We start from the raw sequence: 17,329 nt of genomic DNA on the forward strand, positions 1-17,329 counted from the left end.
TTGAACATGAGCTCGCTTATCCTTAGAATTGCCTTTTAACTGACATACAGCATGCTTGTGAATTTAATCTGTAAAGTTTTCCCTCACTGATTTAACATTGCAGGTTCATTGGGATGGTGGATTTTATGAGAGCGATAAAAAAAAAAAGAAAAAAAAAAGAAATGTCAAAATCCAACCATCAGAAGCTAAGATATTGTGACTTTTAGTTACTAGCATGGGTAAAGCACCAAAAAACCCTGGATCCTACATTTCCCAGAATGCAAATTATGGGATATGGTTGGTGCTGATAATCATATGTTGACCATCAAACAGCATTGATATCTGGTTTGCAAAAAACAAAAAAATTGCAACATCTCCACAGACTGTCTGAGTTTCTGCACTTTTTTAATTTTGTTAACATGTTATTGTTGCTGCTGCTGCTTTCCTAATGTTGTTCTGATTCAGACCTGTGAAATGTTTCCTTAATCATATAATTTTTTTTAAATTGGTCTGGTCTTGTGCTTGTGGCAACAACCTATCCGGTCAGAAAAATAGCTCCATCCCTGAACACAGCTGTACAGGTTGTTGTAAGTCAGGTTACAGAAACAACTCTTGAATCAACATATCATTGATGAGAATGTTGCGTTAACAGCTGCTAGCAACAGCATCTGCTTCTATGTTGCCTGAAAATGACATCAGCAGGACAGATGTGTCACTCACTACTGATTGGTTGGAGCAAAACAAAATATCCTGCCAGTAATATCGGCTATTCAAGATACATTAGCCATTTTGTAATGTCTCCTTTTGTAACCTGGGGGGGTCAGGATCCCTTGTGGGGTCACCTAATATGCAAATGGTAAAACATAAAAACATAAAAAAAAAAAAATGGCTTGAATTAGGTTAAATGACCCCTGTACTTCATGAATTTTGACTTTTTACGACGCTGTACCACAGGTTCTCTACATTAAACATAGCGGCAATGGTATGAAACGGTACACACTTCCTGTCTCCTAAAGGGGCGTGGCCTCGTCTGAAATAGAATAGAATAGAATAGCCTTTATTGTCATTGCACTGTGAAGGTACAACAAAATTTAGGGTGGTCTCACAGAGCCACCCTTGCACCACACATAAGAAAAAAACAACAACAAGAAAACAAGGAACGACATGTGTCCAGACAAGGACAAGAACAGGCTCAGCGAGCAATTTTGCTCTCAATAAAAGATATAAATTTTTTGCTTATGTATATTATTTAAATATAGATATCCATAAAATCTAAAAAGGTAAAAAAAAAAGCTGTAATTATTAAAAAGGTGTGGAGTGAGGGCTTATGACAGAGTGTCCATGAGTGTCACACAAAGTGGAGGGAATGTCATGTGGATGGATGAAATGTTACATTTGAATAATGTATTCATATTTTCTATTGCTAACATCATATATTAACACAGCTGAAAGATATATTTAGCATTACGGAGATGATTTGTTAGGGACAAACGCAATGCGTTAGCTGCGTTTTTTTTGCTTCATCCATTGCAATCAATACTCTCAGGACCGACCGCTAGTCTCCTAAAGAGGCGTGGCCGTGGCGGAGCCCACGTGACACAGATACAGGAAGTTACTCTAGGGGCGTCTCGGTTCCAAACCATCTCTGGCTGCATGTTGAGGTGAGCTGGCATTCAGCATAGTCTCATAAGGAAACAAGCTTTCCTGTGAGGTTAGCAAGTTAGAAAAGTGACTGGGTAAGCATCTGAACCCCCTCCTTGGGTCTGGGTGTCCTCCCCCAGGTAAGTTTTGAGCATCAACAACTTAATTTCCTGTATTCGGATACACTTGTATGCACCAATTTACAGTGGAAATCCCTTTATTTAGCCTATGTGAAGATGAAAAACACAGATGACCATTCAAAATATATCAAAAATATAATGGAAAGTATGTTGTTGCGTGTCATTTGGCATTTTTAAGGGGGTATATGGAAATCCTGGAGCTTTCTTAGTGGGTATACTGGGTATTCCTGCGTATCACATAGACTACACCAGTGGTTTCAAGCATAAGTCTTTTTAGTTCCCTTTACCAGTACTTAATTGTGTTAGGTTGGATATGGTGCTGGTCTTGGCCAGACATGACAGATGAGAGATGTGCACAACCATCTCATCATGGTAACCAGTGTCTATTCTGCTTTAAGACTAGTACCGCTGTCGTCGTAGACTAACATATTTTTTCCCCCTTGTCTGTAATTAAGAAAAGCATCCCATAGCAAAAGCATGTCTGCTATTGAAAATTGGGGTTGGAAACCTCTGGGGATAATGTGCCCACTAAACAAATAGTGGACACAGAAAGGCAAAGCCACATACCAGGTTTCTTATTGCACTGCGGCAAATAAACAAAAGGTTTACTTTCCAAAAATGGCCTTTTAAAGGAATGCGGAGGAAGCAGGAAGTTTAAAAGAGGACAAAAGACAAAAATGCAACAGAAGAGCAAAAGAGGAAAGAGAGAAAAAGAGGAAAGGGAAAGACAAGCTGAAGGTAGTAAATAGCCCCAAATACGTGGCCATTACAAAGATGCTGATTGGCAGGAGGAAGACAGCTTGAGAGGAAGCAGCAGTAACTCAGCTGTAACCGAGGCGGACTTGTAAAAACACGTATAAAATCTTCCTTCCTTCGTAAGTTAACGACAACACCCTTCCCACCATGTCTCTTCTTACCTTCTCCCCCTCTCCTTCCTGTCACTCTCCTACCTCTGCCTCAACCCCCACTGTGAGCTTCTTATGGCAGATGAAGGGGTAGACCCTAAAATCACCAGCTCACTGTGTTCCCACAGTCGGCCCAAACGGTCCCTGGGGCCATAGGTCAAAGCTAAATGCTGCCAGACTATCTGGGAATCCAGTGGGCAGTTTTGTGGCCGCTGGAAGTCAAACTAGTTTAGGGTGGCAACTGCTGAAAAGTGCAGCTCAGTAAACGAAACTGAAGAAGAAAAAAAAAGCCACATAAAGTCCAACACACAAACACTTATATTCAGACTTTATTGACACAAGCGCAGCCATTAGCTGGAGAAATAATGAAAGAGACCCAGACAAAGGCTCCATTTTCCCTGTCAAGATGTTTGAATTAGAACATCAAGGCTTTTTTTGATTACTGTGCACTCCGTGAATCACCTACGGAGCCTAACAACAGAATAATTGCTTGGTTGAGATTTTTTTTGTTCATAGGCGTCTGAACAAATGTCCCATTTATAAATGATTTCAATAACTCAGTTTGTGCAGCTTGTTTGCAAAACGTCAACCAACAGTATCAAACTGAGGGGCATTCTGCTCAGAGTCCTCCCTTCCTCACCACAGGAAAAACAAGCAAGATGGAGAAAAAAAATAATGCTTGGGCATTCACTGTAAATCTTACAAGCAGTGAGCATTCTTTTCATAAATGCTCTTCATTGACCCTGCCTGTCGGCGGCAGAGTGCTACATTTCCACCCCCATCTCTCGACTTCTGTCTCTTATCCCAAAAGCAGCTACATGTCAACAACTCTGACTGCGTTTTTAAGTGCTTTTTTTTCGACGAGAAGGGTGTGTTTGCGTGTGTGTGTTGAACGCATTCCTTAGCCTCTGTTAGCATTCAGCTCACATAGGTCACGGCCAGCAGGCCTTTGTGTTCGACCAGCCTCGGTGTCACTGCAGTACGGTGGGTGCGTGTGTGTGTGTGTGTGTGTATACAAATGGGAGAGAAAGTCAATGGGAGCCGTGCACACACAAACACTTTGTTGGTGAGTAGCACTCAGTGACAACCCGGGCGCTGCAAAGGCTTTTAAAGAACTTGTTAAAAGACTCACATGGTCTTAGACTTCCGCTTAAATGTCAACTCGAAAGTGTAAAAGACACGGGGGGAAGGAAGTTCCGGCTCCAATTGCAATTGTGCAACAATTGTATAAATATGTGGATACAGTATTTCTGTACTTTTGGTCTGGGGTTGTTTTTCCTGCTTTGGTTCAACACATTCTCATTAAGGGGTTCGTATGATATTGTTCGAAAACTTATGTACAGTTTCTATGATATCCTACGAAATTACTCCTGTAAAGCTGCAAGAAATTAGGTATTTTTTGGGGGCATTTTAGGCTTTTATTTGATAGGACAGCTTAGACACGAAGGGGGAGAGGGGGGGGGAATGACATGCAGCAAAGGGCCACAGGTCAGAGTTGAACACGCAGCCACTGCGGCGGGGACTGAGCCTCTGTACATGGGGCGCACACTCTCTATCAGGTGAGCTACCTAGGCGCCCCAATGAACACATCTTTCATCTAACTGCAGAATCCTAACGTTAAAATAACAGTTTGAGCTCGGGTCGTGGAAACAATGTTGGGGTGTCGTATAAGGTCACGTGTAGGGGAGCATTTGAGAAGAATAGCACTGTGTTCAGAGCATCCATCATGCCAGAGTATGTTGTCAGCCAGTATGATCATTAGGTGCTGTCTCTGTCAACAGTCTAATTCTGTCACCAGAATAAGCCACTGAAACAAACTGATCCAGACATTTCATCACCTCGTAATGGCCGTGTGTTTATTACTGGCAAGTGATCCTAAGGTGTGTCTCTAGCTAACGATATTAAATTAACAAGATGTGGCTGAAGTGCTGATTGTAAAATCCTCAGGTCTGAATCACTCTCTCATGCCCTACAGTCACTCTAAACCGCGGTTAGAAATAAAGACCCGAATGCCAGCCAAGATATTAGCATTGCCTGGGTCTATCCTTAGCAGCATGCAGGCTGTGTTTAAGTAGCTCTTTTGTAACAGATGTGCTGTGTTTTTACGTAAAAAAAAAAAAAAGATCTTACTCTTTAACAGAAAGGTCGACCTCCTTAGAAATCCTTTCCATAATGTTGTCAGACACCTGGAATATTAATCTGAGTCTGTCAGCGGCAAAACAAGCACTTTTGTGAAGGTAAATACAAGCTGGACAATTGTCCTATTAACTGACATTGTAGCTTGTATCTCCGCTGCCGATGTCAATGTCAAAGATTGTCGTTCCCATCAGTCACTTAGACACAAAAACATAGGAAAATAGGGTCCAGGTTGAAAAAAAATGGTATTTACCTTTTACGCTACTCTCAACCTTGAAAAAAACATATATCAAAGGTGAATTATATTTAAAGAAATTCAACAGAGGCTAAGTATTGTATTTCCAATGCAGCATATACACAGGCTGGAAGGTTAGCAGGGGCTAACTCCACAATTTCGCCCAATTAAATCAGTACTTAAGAGGAGTCGTATGTTGAATATATATATATATATATATATATATATGTTCTTATGTCTCCTGAGGCCTTTGTTAGAAAGCTTTACCCTGCCGGGAAGTCTCACTGTGTGCTTAAGAGAGATGCTGAACATGCCGGCTATGAATAAGATAAGATGTTGAACTCTGTGGGTGCTGCATACAGAGGATTTTTCCTCCATCTCTTTCTCTCTCTCTTCATTATTTTTAGACTCCCTCATTTAACTGTTTTGCTGCTCCATCAGCAGCGAGTTTAAGGCTGTGGTTTGGTCTCTTACTGATTTTCCCTCCCTGTCCATAGATCAGCCATTTAACACACTAAATGGCTGCACACCACATTTCCTCTGCAGCCATAATGCGCTTGGCTTTGCGGGAGATGTGACATTGTCCCTCCTGACAGTCACATTGTCTCGCACCATTACACACAAATACGGACACACACAAATAAACACACAGACACACAGACACACACACACACGTAAATGCAACCAACAGTGGCTAAAAGATGGACACATCCATTTCTGATCGCATTACTCCCGTGTGTGATAAATGCTTTTCCTTCTGCTCTTTTTCTGCCTCCCTTTGCTGATTTCTCCCTCGTTCATTTGCACATCATTTGTTTCCAAAGGCACGGAATGGCTCCGGTTTCTGCGGCGTCTGTGGATAATTGGATTCAAAAATGACATCTCGCTTTCTTAGGAGGGAAAGACTTGGAGCAATTTCTTCTGTCTTCTCGCAGAGGGCGACATCGTGGATGTGCTTAGGACAGATGAGGAAAGTGGAAACAGGGCTTGAAACAGCCGACAGAGGAACCCCCCCCCCCTCCCCCTCCAGTATGAACTAATGAGAAAAGCCATTTGGATATCACAGAAAGTGTCAAGGAAGAAAGTTCAAGGGAAACCAGGTTCACTTTGAAGATGTACTTGTGGGAATAACATAACTGTACAGTTTTTCGCTATTTGTTCGTTTTATGGCAGTATGGAGTCTTTGAAAAAAAAAAAAAAGACATATACATATGCAGAGAGAACACAAGACACAGTCACATTTGACACATTTTACGTAAACTTTTGATACCTACTAAACACCTGCATAGCAGCTCCTCATAACTTAGCAACCTTAACTAGCCAGATAGCAAAAGTTGCTAATTCAGCACTGAGCTATGGTTAGAAAGGTAAATCAACATTGAAATAACAACATGGAATCAATTTTTTCTCAACGTGCCTACTTTCTGGCCAAAATATTGGCTGGGGAAGAGCTATTATAAAGTGGTGGGCTTGGACAATTTTATAATTAATAAATTAATAATTTATATGTGATCAGGAAAACATCTAAAAGTTGTTTTTTGGAGGGAAAAAGAGGAGAGCGACTTAAGCCTTCTCCTAGAACAAAATGCTATATTTAACTGCCCAACTTTGCTGTCATTTCTCACCATCCTGTGGAGAACGTTATAATCTTTAAATATTTTAAAGGAGAAAAGTGCTAGGTTAACTTATTGCTACATTATTGTCTTAGCATGTTGGTCCATTGATTGTTATATTTGATCTAGTTTGCTTGTAAACACACCAGAATTGTTAAGATGCCATTGTCATTATATTGCTGTCTTTACAGATCGTCTAATATTATAAAGGGTTAGTAAATATACTATTGTAATGTGGTCATATTTGGCGCTAGCTAGCTTTAGGCCAATGTTAACCATTAGCATTTATGACGTGACATTTTCACTCTCACTGGCATCAGCAAATACCAGGCTTCTGCCGAAATTAAAACCATCTACCAGTACGCTTAATACAGTCTCTTTTTTGCTGAGAATTTTGGGCAAAACTTGGCCAATAACTTTTTCTTTCATACCAAAAGCCGACCCCATACATGAAGAGATCATAGTCACAAGTTCTGGGTATCGGTTTATTGTGTCCACTGAAATAACCCAGTACCAAGTAGTATTGAAACTTTTCCATTCAAATCATAGATGCATTCAATCCTTTTTGTAACCAGATCTTGAAAAAAGAAAAAAATTGTATGTTTTTGCTCGCAGCCAATCACCGCAGGCGTTCTTCGATTTAATGCGACGTGATTGGCCCACTACTGCAGCAGCTATAACCAGGCACCCAGGAAGTGTGTCGGGCTTTAAAACCAATTTGACATAGCAGCCAAACAACAAGTAGAATAACAACTTCTGTGTCCGTCACGTGATGCTCTCTGGCCCAAAAAGACTTTTTTCCCCATAGACTTACATGGAGAGAGATGTCTGTAAATTAGTGGATACATTTTTTAAGCGTCACAACCTTCACAAAATGACTCCTTTCACTATCAGAATTTGACCCATTCTGTCTGAGAACATTTGGAAAGTCTAGAAGAGCAGCACGTAAATAAATAATGTAATCCCCTTTCAAGTAAGGGGTCATTTTATACGCGGAAGTTGAACTTTTTTGGCTTCGTGCACCACTCACCAACTCTCATAGGAGTGAACGGGTCTCCGCCGCCAACGCCATATCCAGTTCTGATTATACATCCATGGCTATAACCCATACTGTCTGTGGTGTGATGTCGAGGGCGGTATATTTGGCGGAGTTGGCAGTTCAGTGTGCCGAGATGCAACCAAAACATTCAAAAGTATGGCTATGCCTGTGGCATAAAAAGAAAGATTATTTCAAATAAAGTACTATATTGGTATCAGTATTACTTTAAGGGTTCTGGTATTGTCATTTTTAATGGAGCCCTAATAATAGCCAGAGTAAGAGCAGAGATTTTCCAATACAAAAACACAACAGTTCATAACAGGTGGCTGCATACACTGGTATTCCTGCCTTCTGGGTGTGAATGTTGAACGGCGCTTTCTAGACTCGCAAACTCGGAACAGGACTCTCCACCCCTGGTGTACGCATATCTCATCACTTAAGCCTCATGTATGTATGTACCAAATGTTGTTTCTTTGTTTCATGTGGGAACAAAGCATAGGATATTATATTACAATGTGTGTGGGCAGTCATTTTCTTTGGTAGAACAAACAGCAGTACTGACCAGCAACCATGAGTTGTATTAATGTGCATTAATACGAAGGTGATGTTTGCTATTTAGACTTTGGTTTAAAAAAATATAGGCAGTGTCAAAGGTGTTTGAAACAGCACTTAATCACATAATAATTGTAAAATTTGTTAAAGGGAGGATCCACATTCATAAGCATATAATAATTCAGCCTGTTCTCATGTAAAACTCCGGACTTTCAAACCACGGAGCAGAGTTCGCTTCCTGGCAAAACCAAAAGACTTTCACCCAGTAAATGTGTGTTCCTTGGGAGTGTTTTAATCCAAACCAAGATCTTTTTCCTACACTTAACTTGTCATTTTGGTGCCTAAACTTAAATGTTGTCGCTGCATAACGATCACTTTTTGTCGCCTAAACTTAACCGTAAGGTCCGCCGAAATGACGCGGTGCCCTGTACCTGGCTCAAAGTAACCAATTCTGGGGTTAACTGAACCACCTACTACCGCTGATACAACGGAGCACCAAGCGGAGCACCATGGGAACTATAGCTCCGTAGCCAGCGTCGCAGAGCTCTGTAGCGGCTAAACACATCTACTAACTGCCGCTGATACGACCGAGCTGTGATGGAGGTCTGTAGCCGGCGTCAAGAAGCTCTGTAGCGGCTTAAACAGCTAGCAGCTGCCGCTTGACGTCACAGAGCCTTGTAGCCTGCCACTGTGGCCGGCGTCACGTGACCAGCCGGTGGTCTATAGTTTCGGAGGATAGCATACATTTTGGTGTGGATACATTTTCATACTTTAACATACGGATCCGTTCATGAGAATGCGTTTAATAATTGTAAAGTTTGTTAAAGGGAGACTGCACATTCATAACTGTATGACAACAAGCCCCTTGCTCTGTTCACTCCAGTAAAGCTTCTGGGAATGAGGATAACTGTTTATCTGATGGCAGAAACATAACATGCTACTTTTTGGAAGGAAAATTATGTCCTGCACTATATTTAGTAAGTTTAATTAAATGGAAGCTTCAGACTCAGAATATTTCAGAAACAGTTGCCACATTGCAAACATTGTGACGGCACAGAAATAATTAAACACACTCATACTGCACTGCGTGAATATTGAATGCTATTTTATGCCTCTGGAGAGATTAGAAGAAAATCAACATACAGACTTTGTCTTTGTCTGTAACCCAAAATCGAACATGTTTTTTAGTATTGCACTCAAACGACTGAAAATTAGATTGGAAAAAGAATGTTGAAAATGTAAGCAGCAGAGGACAAGATATCCTGACTTTTAGGTGTTAGCATGGGTCAAAACTCCAAAAACACTGGAGCCTACATTTCCTAGAATGCAACTTGATAGGATTCATTCGTTCAACCTTAATTTATAGCCATACTCACTGGATATTATGCCTTTAAAATGAATCAAGCATGAATTTGGTATTTTGTTTTGCATTTAACACCAGATTAAGATCAGAGAGAGCTTGTTGGCAAAGCTGAAAAATCAGCTTGTAGATTGGATATTGCTAAAAATTAAGCTACGGCATAAAAATTGTAACATCTGCATAACAATTATATTTAGAAGGACAGCAGCTGTCCCCTGAGGCACACCTTTGTGGTTCCTTAAAGGTGCTGTACTTTCACTTTTTTTACATTGACATTCAGAAAATTAATAAAGCAGTAAACAACTATTTCCTATGTACAGATATAGTGGAGTAATGTTGTCCTGAGTAGAGAATTAAGTTACACTCTCTCTCTGTGTGTTATAATGTGAGCTTATCTGTTATTTGTTTTGGTAGCCGGTCCGGTTGCACGTGCATGTGAGTGTCTTGTGCTTCGGTGTCAGTCGCCGAGGGCCGTGAAAAAGAGTGTGTGAGAGTCATGTGGAGACAATCCCAGGCCACTATTTTTTAGTGTTTCGAGTACAGCCCCTTTAAAATATGCATTGTATCTTTACAGCCTGTTCTCATGAACCATACTTTCGACTGACTCTTCACTGTAATTGGTATGATTTCCATGTTTTTTTTGTTAACACACAGGACTTTTAGCCAGGGAGCGGAGTTCGCTTCCCTGGGAAAAAAAGACTTTCACCCAGGAAATGCGTGTTCCTTGGGAGTGTTTTAATACAAACCATGATCTTTTCCTAAATATAACTAGTCGTTTTGGTGCCTAAAACGTAACTTTTGCTGCTGCATAACGCTCACTTTTTCTTGCCTAAAGTTAACCGTAATCTCCGCCGAAATGACCGGCAGCTCGCAGTGCTCTTGTACCCGGCTCAAGGTCACCTATTCTCGGGTAACTGAACCACTGGCTTAAACAGCTAGCCAGTATCCCTGCTGATTACTGACATTACATGGGTTATTGGGTTATTTTGTTAGCATGGGTCGAATCACTGGCTCCTACATTTCCTAAAATGCAACTCGATAGGATACATTCATTCATTTATTCAACCTTTACAACAAGGTAGTCTAATGAGAGCAGTTCACTCACATTTGCACGGGCAGCCTGTGTACAATAACACAATAACAATAACAGCAGTGGATTTAGTTAGTGAGTCTCTATATCAATGACGTTTCATTTCCAGGATTGTTGAGGTGCCGCCGGAATTTCCGCCGGATGTCCCTAATTTTCGGATGTCCGTCCCCTTCCTCTTCCTTTGTGTTGGCGTTCTAACCTCCGGTGGATTTGTGAGGACTATGGTTAACTGCTCCTCAGATCTCTGCAGGGTAAATCCAGACAGCTAGCTAGACTATCTGTCCAATCTGAGTTTTCTGTTGCACGACTAAAACTACTTTTGAACGTACACCAAAAGGACTGTTCCACCAAAACAAGTTCCTTCCAGAGGCTATTTTGCAGAGGCACCGTGGCTCCGTCCAACGCTTAATGCCGCCCAAGACGATTGTGATTGGTTTAAAGAAATGCCAATAAACCAGAGCATTTTTTCTCCCATCCTGGAATGCTGCGTGGATGAGCCAGACCTTCCTCCGCAGCGCTGTGGAGGAAGGTCTGGCAAGGCGAGACTAGTGAGTCTGTGACTTGTTTCCAGCCCTTTGTGAGTTTTTTCACCTCATTTTCTTTTGAAAGGACAAACCCGTAAGGACATGCCTTGATAAGAGCCGTGTCCCCCAAGGCTTCTGACAAACACACATTCTTTGTACATTTCCACAAAGACTGTGTGTTTGTGCCAAAGCATGGAGTCAAGGAGAGAAGAAGCAAGAGGGCATTGAAAGATGTGTACTCACATTTTTCCGTTTGTTTGAGAAGGCTTGTGAGCAGAAGTCTTTGAAGTAGAAAGGCTATTTTATTTTTTATTTTTTAATGCAATAGTCTCTGTTGCCTCATGTCATTCTCACAAACACACTTCCAGCCCCGGAGCCCTTCCTGTGATATCACACCAATCTAGCTCACCTGTTCGTCCTTGCTTTCCTCTCCCTGGAAACGCTCTTTATGTGTCCTAGTTAAGCTGCGCTTCACTCCTGCTCGCCTCCATAAACTGACACTCCACTACAGAGCGATAAAAAGCCGTCCCTGTCAGAGTGCCTCCCAGGTGCTCAGGCTGAGAGCTTTACTCGCTACATCTTCTTTCCCAATGACAGTGGTTAACAATTGAGTTTGTGTAAATGTCTGATTCATGAAAAAACGGAGCTCCGTTTGAAGCGAGCCGGCGAATATTAGCGTCAGTCCTGGTAATATTGACAGAGGTGCTTCGTCAGGGGTTCCGCCATCCATTCCGACATACCCCCACTCCGACATTGACGTCTAATTGTCGGAGTGGCGGCACTTCCATTGTTTTCAAACGTCCCACCACTCCGACAATTTTTGTTTCCATTAGGGTTAGGGGTTAGGGTTAGGGAATAGCAGCATGTCGGAATAGCGCCATGTCACATACAGCCTCTTTGTGTGATCATGTGATCATGCATCCCCTACCCCCCTCCTCCACACAGCTGCTAGTAGCCAAGGAGGACACGGAGGATTAAAAAAACATGATGGACTCTTCAGAAGAGGTCATTATCTTCACTCAAGCTTTTGCGCGGGAAAGTCACTGGACGCCTCAATCTTCTGAACATAGTCCTACTGAGAAATCCAGAGAGAGTTGTGATGCTGATAGTCTTAATTAGCTTTGGAGCAACTCATTTGGCAACGGCTTGAATGTAACAAACATTTATTAATATCAAAAAGTTAGAGACTCAAGCTTTAAGTCGTACAACAGAAAACTCAGATTGGACAGATAGTCTAGCTAGCTGTCTGGATTTACCCTGCAGAGATCTGAGGAGCAGTTAACCATAGTCCCCACCGGAGGATAGAACACCAACACAAAGGAAGAGGAAGGGGACGGAAGAGTGACATCCGGTGGAATTTCCAGCGGCACCGGAGCAATCCCGGAATTGGAACGTCATAGATATAGACTAGCGGGGCGGAATCTCTTTATTGTGGCCTAACAAGTAGTGTATATCTACTCTGTCATGATGTGTGTGGAATTCTTCCTTGGGTTACCATTAAACCAGGTCACCGTAGACGTGTTACTCTATGTCAGTTCTTGCTGCCCTGTTTAATTGCTCCTCCTCTCCCTATGTAGTATTATTGCCTCTCTATTAAATCCACTCCCACGCCCTCTCTCGATGGCAGTAAATCAACTCTGAGTAATTATCTGCAGAATAAATTATTTGAATGTTTTCTGCGGTATGCCAGGAATTCCTACTACTGTACAAGCTTGAAGGTCTTCAGAACTCTTCAGTCTTTGAAGATTGTAATTACAGTGAGGACAAACAGACTGGTGCATACACAAACAGGCAGGCAGATTCACACATGGTCACAGCCAGATGTACGGGAATTTATTAAAGCAGGTGGGGTGAATGACCATCCCGTTCTCACTCCCAACTCGTATCAAATACTGACACTTGGTCAGTGGCTCTCAGCGTCAGATACAACGCAAAAATCCAGCTCTGTATGGAACACACCAGGCAGAGAAGCTGCTCAACCGCAACGCTGTAAGATGACGTAGTATGACGAGGGATAAGACAAAAAAAAATTTAAAGAGAGAGGGGGGGGGAAAAAACACACCTTTTACCAAAAGAGAGGGGGTATTTTTTTTTTTTTTTTTTTTTTATTATAAAAATTAAAAAAAAAAAAAACACAATGGAAATCAGACTTTAAAACAATATAAAATAAAGTAAATAAATAGAAAATCACTCATGGATCAAATGTATAGTCTTACAATAATAAGCACCATGATCCCATCTTGATCTAGATCAGGGGTCGGCAACCTTTTTGATATGAAGTGCCCCTTTCAAAATTTCTTGTTTATTAGTGTGCCATGTCAACATTAAGTTTAATTATGACATCACATCAAAATGTAATATCCAGGGAATCTGTAATTTTATTCCATAGCAACATTTGATAACATTTATTTCTTATAATCAGGACCTTGTAATTATTATTATTATTATGATTATGGAAACATGGTTTTAGTATGCAGCGTCCTGATTGGTGGAAAATGGGCTGACAAAAATATCACTGTCAAAGAGCCTGAAGCGAAAAGTTGTGGAAAAGCCCAGCTTTAATGATGAATGGACTGATAAGCAGGTCCTGTATGCCTCATTTTCAATGAAACGATGCTGTGGCAAAATAATAATAACACAACCAGCATCATTATCAAGAATGGAGAACACGAACATAATGATTGCGTCATTCACGTGCATATTAAGTAGCCTAACCACATGTATTTGTTTTGGTCTTATAATGCATCCATATACCGCTCCAGCGGAGAGGATGGTTTCTTCAGCCAGCTTAAGTTGATAAGAATTTGTCCAAATTTCAAGATTCTCTGCAAACTAAGATAAACAGACTACAAACCAACAGCTTTTGTTTTAGCTTGTTTTGTAAAAAATTGCTATTTGCAGAGTAGAGCTGTGTTTGCGTAAAACAGCGTGGTGGACAAGAGGGTACTGAGCAGACAGAGCAGATTGAAATATTGCTTTCTGCATGTTGATGCCGGTCTACACAGGTGAGTGCATTGATAAGTATTGGCTTTTAACTCACGAAGGTTTCAATATAGCCTACTTACAGTAACAAGACTAGCGTTAGTTCATCTGCCCCAGTGGCCGTTGGTAATCCTCTTTGTATTGTTCCCAGTCAGAGATTTGAGTCAATCAAACTACCGTAAATAACAGGTCGCGCAACTGTGAACGTTGTAATTTGGCATGCGGATGAGAGAGTGCTTCAGCATTTCAACCATGATTTCAATGCATCAATAACTCCCAGCGTGCTGCACACAGCGTGCCATTGGTTAAGGTCCCGCGTGCCCATGGTGGCACGCGTGCCTAAGGTTGCTGACCCCTGATCTAGATCCACAGTAGCACTTTATTGCAAGTAATCTCCCTATTTAGACACATATTTCTCAGTCAGGTCCTTAAAGGACAAATCTGGCGCAAAATGAAACTAGGGGTTAATAACATGGGTACCGAGTCGACCGTACTCTGGGATACGTTTTTGTGCTAATCGAATGTGACCAGTTTCATCGCACTACTATACCAAATAAAAAAAGCTATTTTATACCACTAACAAGGCTCAAAATAGCACCACGCTAGCATAACCCGTTGAGCTATGTTACTGGTACTGGTTGACACGTTCGTTGCTTCACTGGTCGTGACTGTCAGGGGCTTCGGACTGGGGGGAAAAAGGGGACTGAGTACCTAGGTGAGGAGGGCCCAAAAAGATGCTAGAATGAGTAGCTGTGGATGCGGGGAGGGGCCCATAGAAAATGCCTTTCTACAGGGCCCAGAATTTTGTGCTACGCCCTTGGTGACTGTTTTCCCAAGATGGCGCCTGCCTGTATAGTGAACAGTACTGTCTTTATAAACTATCTTTTTAATAAACTGTCTGTACACTTACATGTAGGGACCCTCATTATGCTACCGTGGAAGTGTGGTGTTATTTTGAGCCTTGTTAGTGGTATAAAAATAGCATATATATGGTATAAAATTTCTTTTTACTTTACCCGTACCCCGACGACTAGCGTTATAAGCTAATTAGCGACTGGTCACATTCAATCAGCATGAAAACATATCCCAGAGAACGGTCGACTCGGTACCCATGTGTTATTAACCCCTAGGTTCATTTTGCGCTGGATTTCTCCTTTAAAGTTGAAAAAAAAATCTTCAAATTAAGCCACTTTTGCCAGCTCTGTGGTCCATTCATGGAATGATGGTCCTGGATGATGGATGACTGCCCTGCAGACACACAAACAGGACAGGAGGAAAATGATCAAAGTTCTGCTCATCCAGTCCATTCAATGTTAAAATGGGGTCAGTGTGTGTACTCTATTCCTTCCTCAGTCCCTGTTTAAGTTCAACCACTCCTGCTCCCTGGGGAGAGACGAGCGCCCTTTGACATATAGCGTGGGACCGCTGTGTCCAGTCTTTCTGTGAGCATGAGCGGTCTGTTGCCTGCAACAATATAAATATCCGTGTGCGTGTGTGTGTGTGTGTGTGTGTGTGTGTGTTGTGTGCGTGTGTGTGTGAGAGCGTGTGTGTGTGTGACGAGCTAGAGACGACAGGAAAGACAGCCAGTCACCTCCGACCTTTACCGCGGGTTAGCATCCCAAAATGCCACAGCTGATGCAAATCTATGCAAGAGGATATATTTTTCTGCTTCCTCCCACAGCGTTACTGTCTCTGTCTTTCCCTTTCGTTTTCCAAGTTGCCACAGAGTTTTGTCCCAAGCATATATGTTCTCTGACTGGTAGCCCCTGTGACTGCCCTAAAGGACTTCTGAAATGACAAGATGCAAGAGGCAGTTAAGGACACAGTTAAAACAAAATGTCCAGGGCTGATTTTTTACCCCAGTCCAGCCCTGAATGTACAAATGATGACACAGTTCTATCCAAGAGCGCTGGCCTGATTAGCAACTTTGGAAACCACTATTAAAATGAGAGCTGTACATGTTTGTGTCCACATACATAAGCTACCTGTACTGGGCGACTATTGTATTAGGGCTGTGCAATTAATCTAAATTTAATCGTGATTATGATTTCGGCTCCCAATGATCACAAAAACAGAATAATCGAGGAAAACAATTATTTAGCTCATTACGTTTTGCAAGTAAACTCTTATTTTCTCTTTTGTGTTCTGAATGAAAAAATAAAGTTTCAATAGGAAAAGTATTAAGGCAAAGTTCACAGTTGTGTGTTTTTTTTACTGTTGATTTATTTGACTTTTTCCACGATTAATCGTGTTAAATTATCGTGATTTCAGTATTGACCGAAATAATCGTGATTATGTTTTTTCCCATAATCGAGCAGCCCTATATTGTATCAATGACAGAAATATATTGTCTTGTTCTAGCGTGTCGAGTCTAACTGGGCCAGGGCAGGCTAGCTCTATACATCCAATGGCTGCAGGTCATACTTTATGAAATGTCCTCAGCCACAGTTCAACTGGCCGGATTTAAGTCCATGTTATTGAAATCTCATTCCACTGCAGGAAAGCTCAGCCATTTGGCCATGCAAGCAGGTTAAAACAAATGTTAGGAATGTGGTGACAGCTATGTGACATGGGTCTGCTATTGTGATCCCAAAGAGAGGTTCCTCTGTCACTGGATAATGGGAGGCGCTGATGGGTTTCACAGCTATGAACGCATGCAGTGTTAGCTGAGGGCTTTGGACTGTGTGAAACTTGCAGAATGTGTGTTTTGCTGAGTCTGTGAATGGCCCGGGATGTGTGAACAGCATTTTACAGCTAATAATGCCATTGTTTAGCTTTCTGCTGTTTTTCCTGACAACCCTGGGTTACTTGATGTTTGCAAGTACCTTATTTTGTGCATGTTCTACCCAACTTCACAAACTAGCTGGTAAAACATTGGCAGTAATTGTGTCAATAATGAAGGGATCCCACGGGTCCTACAACTTAAGGAATTATTTGGGAGTGTTGCATAGAGTGGAAAAAGGGGGATTTTACCAATGAGGAAAGGAAATATAAATAGTTTTTTTTTCTAAATGAGTCACCCAATATGAGTATGCCAGGTTGTTATAACTTGTTTTACACTTTTATTGCATGAGGCTGTGGTTTTCATCTGTGTTTCTCCAAAACAACCTTAACTGAAGTTAAAGACTGTTTA

The sequence above is a fragment of the Perca fluviatilis genome, chromosome 12 (assembly GCF_010015445.1).
Source record: "Perca fluviatilis chromosome 12, GENO_Pfluv_1.0, whole genome shotgun sequence".
Taxonomy (NCBI): domain Eukaryota; kingdom Metazoa; phylum Chordata; class Actinopteri; order Perciformes; family Percidae; genus Perca; species Perca fluviatilis.